This window comes from Microtus pennsylvanicus, chromosome 1, assembly GCF_037038515.1.
Source record: "Microtus pennsylvanicus isolate mMicPen1 chromosome 1, mMicPen1.hap1, whole genome shotgun sequence".
Taxonomy (NCBI): Eukaryota; Metazoa; Chordata; class Mammalia; order Rodentia; family Cricetidae; genus Microtus; species Microtus pennsylvanicus.
The window spans coordinates 126,768,160-126,780,283 of NC_134579.1; the positions used below are offsets into that span (position 1 = coordinate 126,768,160).

At 51.9% G+C, this 12,124-nt stretch overlaps 1 protein-coding gene across 1 annotated transcript in view; it reads right to left on the reverse strand.

The window, feature by feature from the left end:
• The window catches only part of Tpst2 (tyrosylprotein sulfotransferase 2), a 31,875-nt gene extending 25,094 nt beyond the window's left edge, over window positions 1-6,781 (reverse strand). Inside the window, exon 1 of the mRNA XM_075983512.1 lies at window positions 6,670-6,781. The gene's annotated coding sequence lies outside the window, so the exon portion shown is untranslated. The remainder of the gene's footprint in view (window positions 1-6,669) is intronic.
• Between the last annotated feature and the right edge of the window lie 5,343 nt (window positions 6,782-12,124).

The window sequence follows — 12,124 nt, forward strand, 5'->3', positions numbered from 1 at the left end:
CTTAGCTTTGAGGATAGGGCATGATGACAAACATATGCCAGGGACTGCTGGCCTTCCGGTCTAATGGAAACGGTGGGCGCCAGATTGAATGAGTAACACTTTCTCAAAAACTAAGATGGAGAACCACACAGGAAGACACCCAACATCCTTCTGTGGCAGGGGCTGAGAAACAGATGGTGACAAGATAGCAAGAGGACAACAGAGATGGCAAAAGACACAAAGACAGGGACAGTCATTCTCAGAAAGAAGGCACTGGGAAGGCAGCCTGAGGCTTCCAAGGCCCAGTGCCCACAGGTTATCTAGCAGAGCCAGGGGACTGGAGGGAAGGAGCTGTGGCCGGCAGAACTTCCCAGGGCAAAGAGCCCCCGTGCCTGTCACGGTCCCCAAAGCCAAGGAGGGTTATCTGGCTATACCCAGAACCCTCTACTCTTGGATATTTTCTTATTAAATGATTCAAGTCTTTTAAAAATATTTTCTTCGTCCTTCCTCGACTTCCTGATACTCTGAGATAGGGCACAATCCAGCCTGGTATGGGAGGCTTGCCTGTGACTTAAACTACCTCCAATTTTAAAGCCTCCCCCCACGTGTGCCACCAGCTGACACCCCACAAACGCAGCAGTTCATACCCTGAGCTCTAGCAGTCTTCTGCCGGCTAGCTCTCACTGGTGTGGTTCTCCTCCTCCAGGATGCCTCCTTGACTACCCCATCTCTGTACCACACCCTCAACAAGCATGGCTCCCTGGTGGCTTTGGGGATAGTCTTGCAGTGTCTCCTCTGTACTGCCTTTCTCAACCCCACATCCTTTCAGGACCTATCACGGTCCCTAACTCCCACCATGGTCTGCACACATTTGTGAAGTGTATGGGAGGAGAATAAAGGCCCCTACCTGCCTCAGATAGACAGAAAGCAACTTGAAATGGCTCTGGGCCCTGTGACCGTGTGACAGGCTGCCCACCCAAGCCACCTCGCAAACCCCACAACCTACTTCAACTCGACTCAGGCTCTTCCGCAGGGACTCTAGCCAGTGTCCCATAAAAATAAAAAAAAAACAAAAACCAGAGCTCACAGCACTACCATCATGGAGCCAAGCTGAGGAGACTCAACATGCAGAGCTAAACACAAACGGACAGACTCTCCACAGGATGCTGCAGCTCAGAGGTCTCGCGGCCACGCTCCAAACTACAGCCTCAGATGTCATATGCGTCCAGCAGAGCTGATCAGGGACAGTTCCCCATACATACTGCACTTTTCCTATACACACATCCATGACAAGGTTCAATTAATAAAACAGACCCAGTAGGAGATTAACAAGAATTACAATAAAATTTATTATAATAAATGCCATGATGAAAGTTTGTGCTTTGGGGAAATTACTGAATAAAACCAGGCTACTTAAGTCTTCTGGAAGATTGGCAGCTGATGTCATAACAGATAATTAGGAAGTGACGAGTGGGCAGATAGCATATACACTGTGGATACCCAAGACGAGAAATGAATCAAGTCCTAGTCATCAGGGCAGGTTCTTAAACCATAGGCCCTGCTTAGAAGGACCTACGGTCTAAACGTACATACTGCTTTTCCCTAGAGACTTCCATTTAATATTTTCAAACCACTGTAGATAGAGTAACTGGAAATATGGGGGGAACTGTACTCCACGTGATATGGCAGCCACAGATAAAAGGTAGTCAGTGAGCATAAGTCCAGAACAAGGGGTAGGGCAGGACCCACAGACTCTTGAGTCCAGACCTTCACTCTTTAAATGTGCTCTTTAGAAACCAGCATGGAGAAGATGTTAAGCACCCAACTCCCCAGATCCCAGGAACAAGGTGTCCTCACTGCCTCTGGATCTGGTAGCAGCTTCTTCCTAGGGAGTTGCAATTTGCCCTCCTGCTACTGAGTGTGCAGTGTCTTCTGGTCCAGCAGAGGTGACTATGCATAATGGTATAGGGGGTCTCTCTCTGGGCGAAACAGGTCCTATGTGTGCTGGCTGCCTCTGACAATAATCAAGCTTGTGTGGCCTCTGAAAACTGACTAGAGGCCAGCCTTAGTGTTTGGGAAAGAAGAGGTGTAGCTACTGAGGACAGACATGGGGAGGGGACAATGTCCCTGCTCACAGAACCCAGAACCGGACGCACCCCTGCTGAGATGCTTAGGGCAGACCTGAACCCACCAAGGAGATGTTCTGTGACTTGAGGAGTGTGAGGGGGGACACATCAAGGAAAAGTAGTCTTCAAAGATGTTAAGCAATGGGAATGGCTTTAAAACACAAGGAAGGCCCTGGCCATCCACAAAGCCTTGAAGCTCTCAGACACCAGTTCAAAGTTCTTGGGGCCAGTCCTGAGTGTGTAACATTGGGGACAGGTGGGGACTATAGAGATCAGGACAGTCCAGGACAGTTGAGGGAGCCTCAGGCTGCTCAGTTTAGAACTGTAATTTTTCCCTACAAATATCTGAAAGTCAGTTCAAGTAAAACCAGAAAAGCAGCCAGGGCCCAGTGGCACAGGCCTGTCATCCTAACTCCTGGGAGGCTGAAGCAGGAAGATTCAAAGTTCAAAACCAGCCTAGGCTACAGAGAGAGTTCTAGGCCAGCCTAGGCAACTTAGTGAGGTCTTATTTCAAAATGAAAAAAATGTGAGAAGTAGATTGGGCTGTAGTTCAATGGGAGAGAGCCTGCCTAGCATGCAGAGGACCCTAGGTTCAATTCCCATAACTACAAAGCCAACTGACCAACCTAGAAAAGCCACATCACCACCAAGGAGCTAAACAAAAACCACACGCAGTAAACCCCTCCCTTAGCAGGAAGAACAGGCTCAGAGTGGGGAAGCGCCTTGCCCAAAGTCAGCCGTCTGGAGGGAGCTGGGACTTAGAGAGTCCTGTGTTCACCCTGCTGCTCAGAGGAAGTGAGACACAGACAGCAAACGTGCACATGAGTAGCTAATACTTGTAACCACTGTGCCCAGGGGCTTATGTACTGGGCCTTGCAAAGGGAAAAGAGATGGTGAGGAGGGTAAACTATAAAGACGGGCCTTTGCCTCAAATCTGTCTAAGTGGCATCTGGGTGACCAACCCTGCAGCGGCCACTGCGGCCATCTGTACCTCTGCTATGGGGAGAACTGAGTGAAGGGCTAGAGCTGGCCCTGTGTCAGCCAGGTTCGGAATCACTGACTCTGGTAGGGAGGCTGGGGCTCACAAAGGGCAGGCTTGAGATTCCGAGAGCCCATCTCACTCAGCTTACGTCACCACCTCCTCCTATCCCCAGGAGGTGGCAGCCACTTGTACTCTGCTCTGCAAACTCAGCCAAGGGGCAGCGAGCAGCCACAGCTCCAGGCTTTGCTTCCAAGTGGAGTGGTGGTACAAATGCAGGCTGTGCCAACTCACTGACCTTGCCAGCCTTCTGCCACAGGCCAGCCTGGGTCAATAGCCTGGTAAATGTGAGAATCTACTTGGCAGCGGGGCCACCAGTTCCATCTTCCCAGCAGTCATGTCCTCCCTGGTCCTCCCCTGCAATTTCTGGGCTTGGCCCAGCCCTCCAGCTATTTCAAATGACTCATGCCCACAATTCCTCCTCAGCCAGCGGCCTAGGATGTGAGAGAGGGGTATCCCAGACTTCTGTGGTATGTCTGCAGCTGGGCCAGTTAGGGGCCATGGAGCACAGCGCCTCACAGACAGCAGAACACAGAAGGCAGGAGGCAGGCACAGACTGCTGCTCAGGAGAGCTTCTGTGAGGTCACCTGGAAAATCAAAGCCACCCAAGTCATACCTAAGCTCACAAAAAGTCACTGTGATGCCATACAACCCACACTCTAGCTACAAACACACCCACGGGGTCACATGGGCAATGCCCGGGCAGCCTCCTGGAGTCTAAGGTATCATATATGAAGCTCTGAGGATGCACACCCATTCCTCCAACAGCGACACAAGGCCTAGAGGTTTCCCGTTCCCTAGACCGCTTTCTTCACCAAGGAACTCAGGGAGAGTGAGGGAGCTACATTTAGTGCCTGGGGCTCTGCTTTTCCAGTTCTGTCACCAACTACAACCAGGTGGCACCAGGTTGGACCTGGGGACTAGGACCTGCAAGGTAATGTTTTAAACTCTGCAACAGGTGACGAGGAGAAGCCTGGACTGACCTTCAGAAATCAGACTCCCTTCAAGAATGTGGCTCAGGGCTTTGCAAACATCTCACTGGGATCGTGCTATGCTAGCCTGAGGACCCGAGGCTGGAATTCCATCATTTCTGGAATAGGCTGGGTATGGTGGTGCACAGATTTGATTCCAGCAGCTAGGAGGCAGGCAGGTATCAGTCAGTTCCAGGCCAGCCAAGGCTATACAGTGTGACCTTGTTTCATGAAAGAAAGAAAAAGAAAGAAAGAGAGAGAGAGAGTGAGTGAGTGAGAGAGGGAGGGAAGGAGGGAGGGAGGGAAAGGAAAGGAAAAAAGAAAAAAAAAAGAAGCTGGCCTCAGCAGCACGTGCCTGCAATCCCAGAGCTTGGGGTCACTGTGAGTCACGCAGGTCTCAGGCGCTCTCTGGCTAGTCAGTCTAAGAAAAATGGCAAGTTCTGCATTTAGTGAGAGCCTGTCTCAAAAATCAAGACGAAGAGCAATAGAGAAAGACACCCCACATCGACCCCTGGCCTCTCCAGACCCACAAATGTGCATAGACACACACCACCCACAGTAGTTATAAAAGGAATGCAGTTTAGTTGGCAGAGTGCTCTCCTAGCATGTCTGCAGCCCTAGGGCCCACCCCCAACACTGAATAATAGTGGTGCAAGTCTGTAATGCTAGCATTTAGGAGGTGGAGGCAGGAGGATTAGAAGTTAAAGGTCATCTTCAGTTCCATAATGAAGGCCAGCCTGAGTCACAGGAAACCCTGTCTCTCCCTGTCTCCCTGTCTCCCTGTCTCTCTCTCTCTCTCTCTCTCTCTCTCTCTCTCTCTCTCTCACACACACACACACACACACACACACACCTTTACCTCCCTTTCCATGGGAAGAGCCCTGACTGACCACCTTCTGCTGCCTCTCCTTGCCCAGAACAGGGAGGGAGGGAGGGAAGGGAAGGAAGGAGGGGGTAGGTCCAGGCCCCAACACCACTAGGTACTGCTGATGCTCCTTAAGTGCTGGTCCCAGGACTGCCCCAGTGACATGCCAGGTACCCTTCAGTCCATCGATGAGATACTTGTTTTGCAGGAACTAGGAAATCACTAGTAACAAATTCATTGAAGCCAGGAGTGTCCTGACTTCCTCGAAAGAGACTAAACACACTCAGGACTGTGGGAACCCTGAAGCTAGGCAGGCTGCACAGGCCTCTAATTCCAGTACTCAAGGGTGGGAACTGGAGGGTCAGGAGTGCAAGGTCAGCGTGGGCTACATAAGACCTGGTCACAAACATCACAACCATCACGTACCACAGGCAGTCGTGTGAAACGGTAAAGCACTTTGAGAGTTTGGCAGCTCCTAAATATGTTACGCTTTAAAAGGACCCTTTAGCCCAAGAACCCCACTCCTAGGTTAAGTATTAGATGGAACTGAAAACGCACACATGTACCAAGAAAAAGATGTACACAACACTCCCAGCAGCAGTATTAATCACAGCCAAAAAGGAGCATCAACCCACTGGCCAGCTACAAGTCATTGGACAAAAAATACATACATATGGTCTATTCACACCAGAAAATACTATTCAGTCATAAAAAAGATAAGTGCTAAGGTGGAGACACACCCACACTCCTACGAAAGCCAGTAAAGCCTATGACCCCAGGAGGAAACACAGAGAACTATCCAGAACAGACAAGTTCACAGACAGACAGTAGGTGTTGATGAGAGTGGCCAGGGCCTGGGGAAGGAGGTTTAGGGTGTGAATGAGCGCTGCTTTGGGGGATGTGAAAATGTTCTAAAAGGAGACAATGAGGACAAGTGATTTAAGTATCCTACACCCACCAAAAGTTCACTTCCAAAGGGTGAGTTGTATGATTAGAAAGCTGTTATGAAATACTTCGGTATCGTTTTTAAAACAAGAATATGGTAAATAGATAAGCTTGGGCAGAGACGAGTACAGCAGTCCGCGAATAACTTAACCGCTTCTTTAGGATAATGAAACAAACCCAGTTCTGCATCCCCGAACTGGACGAAGGGGCACGTCCCCAGTCTTAAACCGGAACCTCCCGCCCCGATCTGCCCCAGCATAGAAGGCTGGGCCTAACCATCAGGCAACCCTGCTGGGATGAAAGAAATAACGGTTGGGGGAGGGCTGAGGGACAGAGTGGACGCAGGGAGAAAGGGGCATTACCTCTGGGGTGGGAGGGAGTGAGGGTCAAAACAGAAAGCCCCTTCCCCAACACGCGCGCGCATGGAACCCCGAGGGAGAGTTTACTGCTGTCCTGACTGCGAGTCCCAGCGGCCAGGCACGTGACAGCCCAGGCCTCAGTTTCCCCACGTGTGAAGCAGGAAGCCAGCCAACTAGGCAGAGCGCGGAGGCATTTGCATTCTAAGAACCACCGTGGGCCGCGACCTCCGCAAGTTAACTTCCCCGCGGCGCCGCGCGGATGGGGCTCCAGGCCACGCGTGAGACCCCCCGCCTCCAGCGGCGGCCGGACTTGTCCGCGCCGCCCACAGTCCCCACAGCGCCGTGCAGCACTGACCCGGCGCTGGCCGAGGCCCCCGCCACCTACCGTGCACAAGTCAGCGCCCGCGCAGACTCCGGCTCCCCGCCGGTCGCCAGGGAGGCGCCGCGAGGGGCGGGGCCGCGTGTCGTGACGCAAGGGGCGGGGCCACTTGTGATCACGCCCCGCCCCTGTGTCCTACAGTTTCACCACGCCCCCTACCGCGGCCCTCGCGCCCAGGATTCCTCTCTTGCCGGGAAGCCCTGGGGGGCTGGGATCTGGGTAGGCCCTGCCCACATGGCCTCGGCCACGCCCCTTCCCCCGCAGCTTCTCCCCCCCCCCTCTTTCTCCCCCCCCACGCTCCGGTAGGGCGGCGCGGCGCAAGAGGAGTGGAATCGAGAGCGCCCGCCCCTCCCTGCGCAGCCCCGCCTTCGCCTCCTCCCTGGGGCGGGGCTCCCGCCGCCTCGGGCTTGCAGCTCTAGCTCCTGCCACCCCGCGGGCGGTCCCCACACGCACAGCCTCAGGCAGGGCGTAGCCACTCAGGCTTGCGTTCTGACCCCAGGCGGGCTTGCCGCCCTTCAGGCCAGGCCAGCGCCCCAGCAAGCAGCCAGCCCAAGGTGTGAGCGTGGAGGCTCGCCTTTCTCTGCATCCTCTTTATCCTCTGTTTACACTGTCTGTACGGTGTGTGTTAACTGTTTAAAATACATTTCTGGGACCGGAGAGACATCTCATTTGGTCAAGACACTTGCAATCCCCAAAGCCCACGGAGAGGACCGACTCCACAAAGTTGTCCCTGACCTCCACACGTGTGCTATGGCACACAGTAATAAAAATAAATATTTAAAATAAAATTCTGTTGGCTAGTGACTCAGTGAGTAACAGCGCCTGCCTCCAAGTCTGAGAACCTGAGTTCGATTCGGGATCCACATTATGAAAGGAGAAAACAGACACCCCCACCCAACAAGTTTTCTGACCTCTGGGGGAGCTGTGAAACAGTATCCCCATACCTATACAAAAATAAACATAACAGCCGGGCAGTGGTGGCGAACGCCTTTAATCCCAGCAATCGGGAGGCAGAGGCAGGCGGATCTCTGTGAGTTCGAGGCCAGCCTAGTCTATAAAAGCTAGTTCCAGGACAGGAACCAAAGCTTCGGAGAAACACTGTCTCGAAAATTCAAAAAAAGAAAAAAAAAGAAAGAAAGAAAACATAATAAATTTCTATTCTAGTTACAACTAACCCAAATATACACACACACCAGAGGGACGCAGATACGTGTTTGTCATTCATTCATGGACTCCATAAAACAGTGTCCACCCTGTGGGAGATGTTGGACTGCCAAAGTCCCCACCTCGGTGAAGCCAATTCTCTACAATAAAACCAAACGACATAGCATTTATTGAGTGCACATTTAAAACTCTGGAGTGTCATACTACTTATGGGTGAAGAAAGGTATCAAATAAGAGATCAGAAGGGGATTCTGCTGGGGGGGGGGGCGGCTCTGTGCTGGGCTTTATGATTCTGGAAGGAAGTCAGATCCCTCAGAACTTCACAGTAGAGTGTGTGTAACTGACCAGAGAGGAATAGGGGTCTAAGCTGGTTCAGGGAGGAAACATGGAGTGCTTACATCATAACCTGAAGCTCAGGCAGGGCGGCGTGTGCTACTAGTCATGAAAATCACATTAGTCACAGTAGAGCGTCGGGCGGCAGGTGCAGCATTCCGCAGGGGAGGGGTCAGCCCAGCCCGGGGGCCCTGCATGAAGACAGGTAGGCAGGGCATGGTGGAGGTGAGAGGATGCTCCAGGCTCCCGTGCACCAGGGAAAGGAGTCTTGATGAAACGGAGACTGGGAAGGTGTTCACCAGGGGATGGTGTGGCTAACTGCTTTCTGTCGAGACCTCTCTTGGTGGGAGCTTCTGGGGAAGAACAGGAAGGCTTTGGTTCATTCCAGGGGTAGTTAAGCATCCCAGGGCAGGCATAAGGGTACAGAGGAAGGGCAAGACAGGGGAGACAGAGCTGAATGGATAGCTAATTTAGGCTTTCTGGCTGCCACCCAAGGTGGCAAAGGCCTCTATCTGGATGTCACCCACTAGAGGAAGTCGGCTCCCTGTCTCCCTTACGGATTAGCTTGGGAAGCTGATGTGGCATTGAAAGCAGGCTGCTGAACAAGCTCATTTCCATCTTTCCAGGATGGAAACCTCCTTCATCTGCCTGCCGACCCGCTTCCTTAACGGAGTCACAGAGCGTGGCGCTTAGGGGGCAACCAGAGGATGTTGGCTTGGGATAGAGATGTAGCATCAGTCCCACAGGTCTAATGTCTACCTAGCCCTGGCCTCTCAAAAGGCTATGTGGAGGCTGTGCCAATGGCTGTGCTTCAGGCACAGAGCCTGTACTCGGGGCAAAGGGCATGGCCGAGTGGTAGAGCGCTTGCCCAACACCCTCAGAGCCATTCTGAGCACCACTAGGTTTGACTGTTTGGTTTTTAATATTTTTCCACCTGTCTGTTCACGCTCCCCAACAGCCTTCTGAGGCTTCTTCTCATTACACACGTTCTACAGATGAGGAAACAGTCTCAGTCAGGAAACCTGGTCTGAGGGCTACAGCAGCCTCTTGGTACTAAAGCAAGCTCAGGTCTCTCACTTTCCCAGTGCTCTGGCAGCAGGAGGCAGCTGGCACAGCTGGCAGTGGGGCCCTGCTCCAGCGGGCAGCCAATGGGGTTATCATTTCTCTCTGGATGGCCAGGCTTCAAAAAGCACCCTTTGATCTCTGACTCAGGTGACCAACTGCCATGGTCACATGACTCCTAACAAAGTGTTCATCTCTGGTTTTGTTCTGTAGTTTTTATTTGCACTCGTGTGTGTGTGTGTGTGTGTGTGTGTGTGTGTGTGTGTGTGTGTGTGCGTGTCCCAGGGCAACCTGAAGTATTATATTCTGGAATCCTGGTCCCTCATTGACCAGAAACTCACCTGTTAGGCTAGACTGACTGGCTCACAAGCCCTGCGGCCTCCCCAGTGCTGGGATTGCGAGCACAGCCTACCACACCCAACATTTGCAAGGTAGGCACTTCTGTGGTTGGTCATTTCCCAAAATCCTTTCGGTTTTTTGAAACATGATCCTGCTGCCTCTGCTTCCCCAGGGCTGGAATTAGTCATGCACTGGCACCACCACCTTTAGATGCTCACCTCCTTAGAGCCTCCCTGGACCACCCTGGAACCACATCTTCAAGAACTAAACATGTCCTCCAGTGTCTGATGCTGACCAATTCTGACCAGTGCCCCTGAACACTTCCAGGGCTACTCCTTCCTACTCTGTGTTGCGAGCGTGTGCGCGCACACACACTCAACCTATATTGTTCCTCAAGCTTGAAAGATGCAGGTTAGGTGCACCACCAGGGAGACACTTTGTTTTCTCAAAGGCCCTGGAATCAAAGATTTAAGGTCTTGGGTTTAGTGTGGAGATGGGATGGGAGTTCTCAGCTCAGTTGAATTGCAGCTGTAAGCCCAGTGTGAGGAGCAGGTCTCCAGGCTTCTGGAGAATCTTCCAGAAAAGTGGGCCCTGAAATCAGCCCCTATTTTTCCTCAGTGTCACCACAGAAAACCTCATGTGTTTGGAGTTGAGATTGAAACTGGGTTTTGTTTTCAAAGCACATCATGGCTTTTCACCTTGAAGCTGGAGTTCTTCCCCAGGTGGTCAGGACCTCACATTTCCTGGGCAGGCTGGAGTCAAAGCCTGGGGCAGAATCTGCTGTGATTACCCTGGCCAAGGATGTGTCCCCCCCACACCCCCCTCCCGCCAGTCTTTATTTTACTTAGAGTATTTTGTATGCTTTGTTTATCTTATGTGTGTCTTATGTGCTTGTAAATTTGCTGGCAAAACAATAAATAAAAAAATAACAACGGTTATTTTCTCCTCGGTTTGTGTTTGTTTTGGCAAGTGTATGTATCTAATCTTAAGGATGCTAACTTGCCCAATTTTTTTCACCTGTCAGTACCATCAAGAAAATATGGCTATCACTGAGCTGAGAGCAACTAGGAAGGAGTTTTAAAATTAATCAGGCTGGCGAATTTCTGGTCTTTCTCCCTGCTTCCCCACGCCCCACTTTCTCTCTCTCCCTCTTCCCTCCCTCTCTTTCCCTTCTCTTTTTTCTCTCTATCCCTCTGTCCTTCCCCTCATTCCTCTCTCTCCCCCCCCTTCCTCCCTCCCTCCCTCCCTCCCTCTGACCCTCCCCTCATTTCCTTCTCTCTCTCTCTCTCTCTCTCTCTCTCTCTCTCTCTCCCTCCCTCTGTCTCTCTGTCCCTCCCCCTCCTTCCCTTCTCTCTCCCCCTCCCCCTCCCCACCACCACTGTTTCCCTGTCCTCCTGTCCCCATTACCCCTCCCCAAGGATCTCATGTAGCCCAGGCTGACTCCAGCTCCCTACATTGCAGAAGATATCCTTAATTACTTGATCCTCCTACCTCCACCTCCCAAGTGTTGTGATTATAGGTAAGTGGTACCACACCCAGTATGTTCTGGGATGGGATCAAACCCAGGGATCCGAGCAGGCAAGGTGAATGGCTACCAACTGAGCTTTAGCCCCAGCTTCTCTGTTTGTCTTTTCTAGGACTCAGATGGACACAAGCGAAAGAAAACTGTCATGTAAGAAGATCAAAATTGTTCTTTCAACAAGCATGAAATGAAAACTCTGAGTGACCGAATAGTGGTTGAGTTGGCGTCCTTGGAAGTCAACTTTCTCTTTCTATGAGACCATGGTGCATCATGCTACCTGCAGGACCTTGGAGCTAAGCAACTGGGAAGGTTAAGTTCATGTGGCTTATGACTGTAGGGCTCTGCTCTGCTACAGCTTTAATCCCTCGACTCAGGAGCTGGTGGCAGGAGGGTCAAAAGTTAAAGAATTATCCTTGGCTACACAATAAGTCCAAGGCCTGCCTGGACTATAATATCAAAAGGAAAACCATGGGAGCGCAGGGCAGTGAGGAAAAGGAGAGGGGGGAAGAGAAAGAGAGATAGAGAATGGTGGCAGGAATTGACATGGTAGGGAATCCATGGAAGGCTGGTGATGTAGGTAGCCTCAGAACCTCGGGTCTGAAGGGACAGTGAGGCTACCGATTGGCAGAGAGAAGACCCAGAATGAAGCCATTCATGGGACACATCCCAGGGCCCAGCAGAAGGACAGACCAAATACTGTGCCTTTGGATCATCCCAGGAATCCTGGTCCACAAACAAGCCTGTCTTCTTGCCCAAGATACTGGCCACCTTGTGTGGTAGGAGGGGGAAGAGGCAGGATGTAGGTGTCATAGCACTAAACCCAAGGAAGGCTAGGCAATATGGCACCTCTGCTTTGAAGCCCCAGAAAGCCCAAAGTGAGGTGTTAGGAGGCCCCACCTACTTTATCACTTTCATCTCCTGCCCACTTATCCTCCCAACCTGTCCCACTTCTGCCCACACAACCCCCAAGCTACTGCCCCCACCCAGGATGCTTTGCTCCCTCACCACAAGCTCTCTGCACCTGTGCCTGTACTTGTGGTG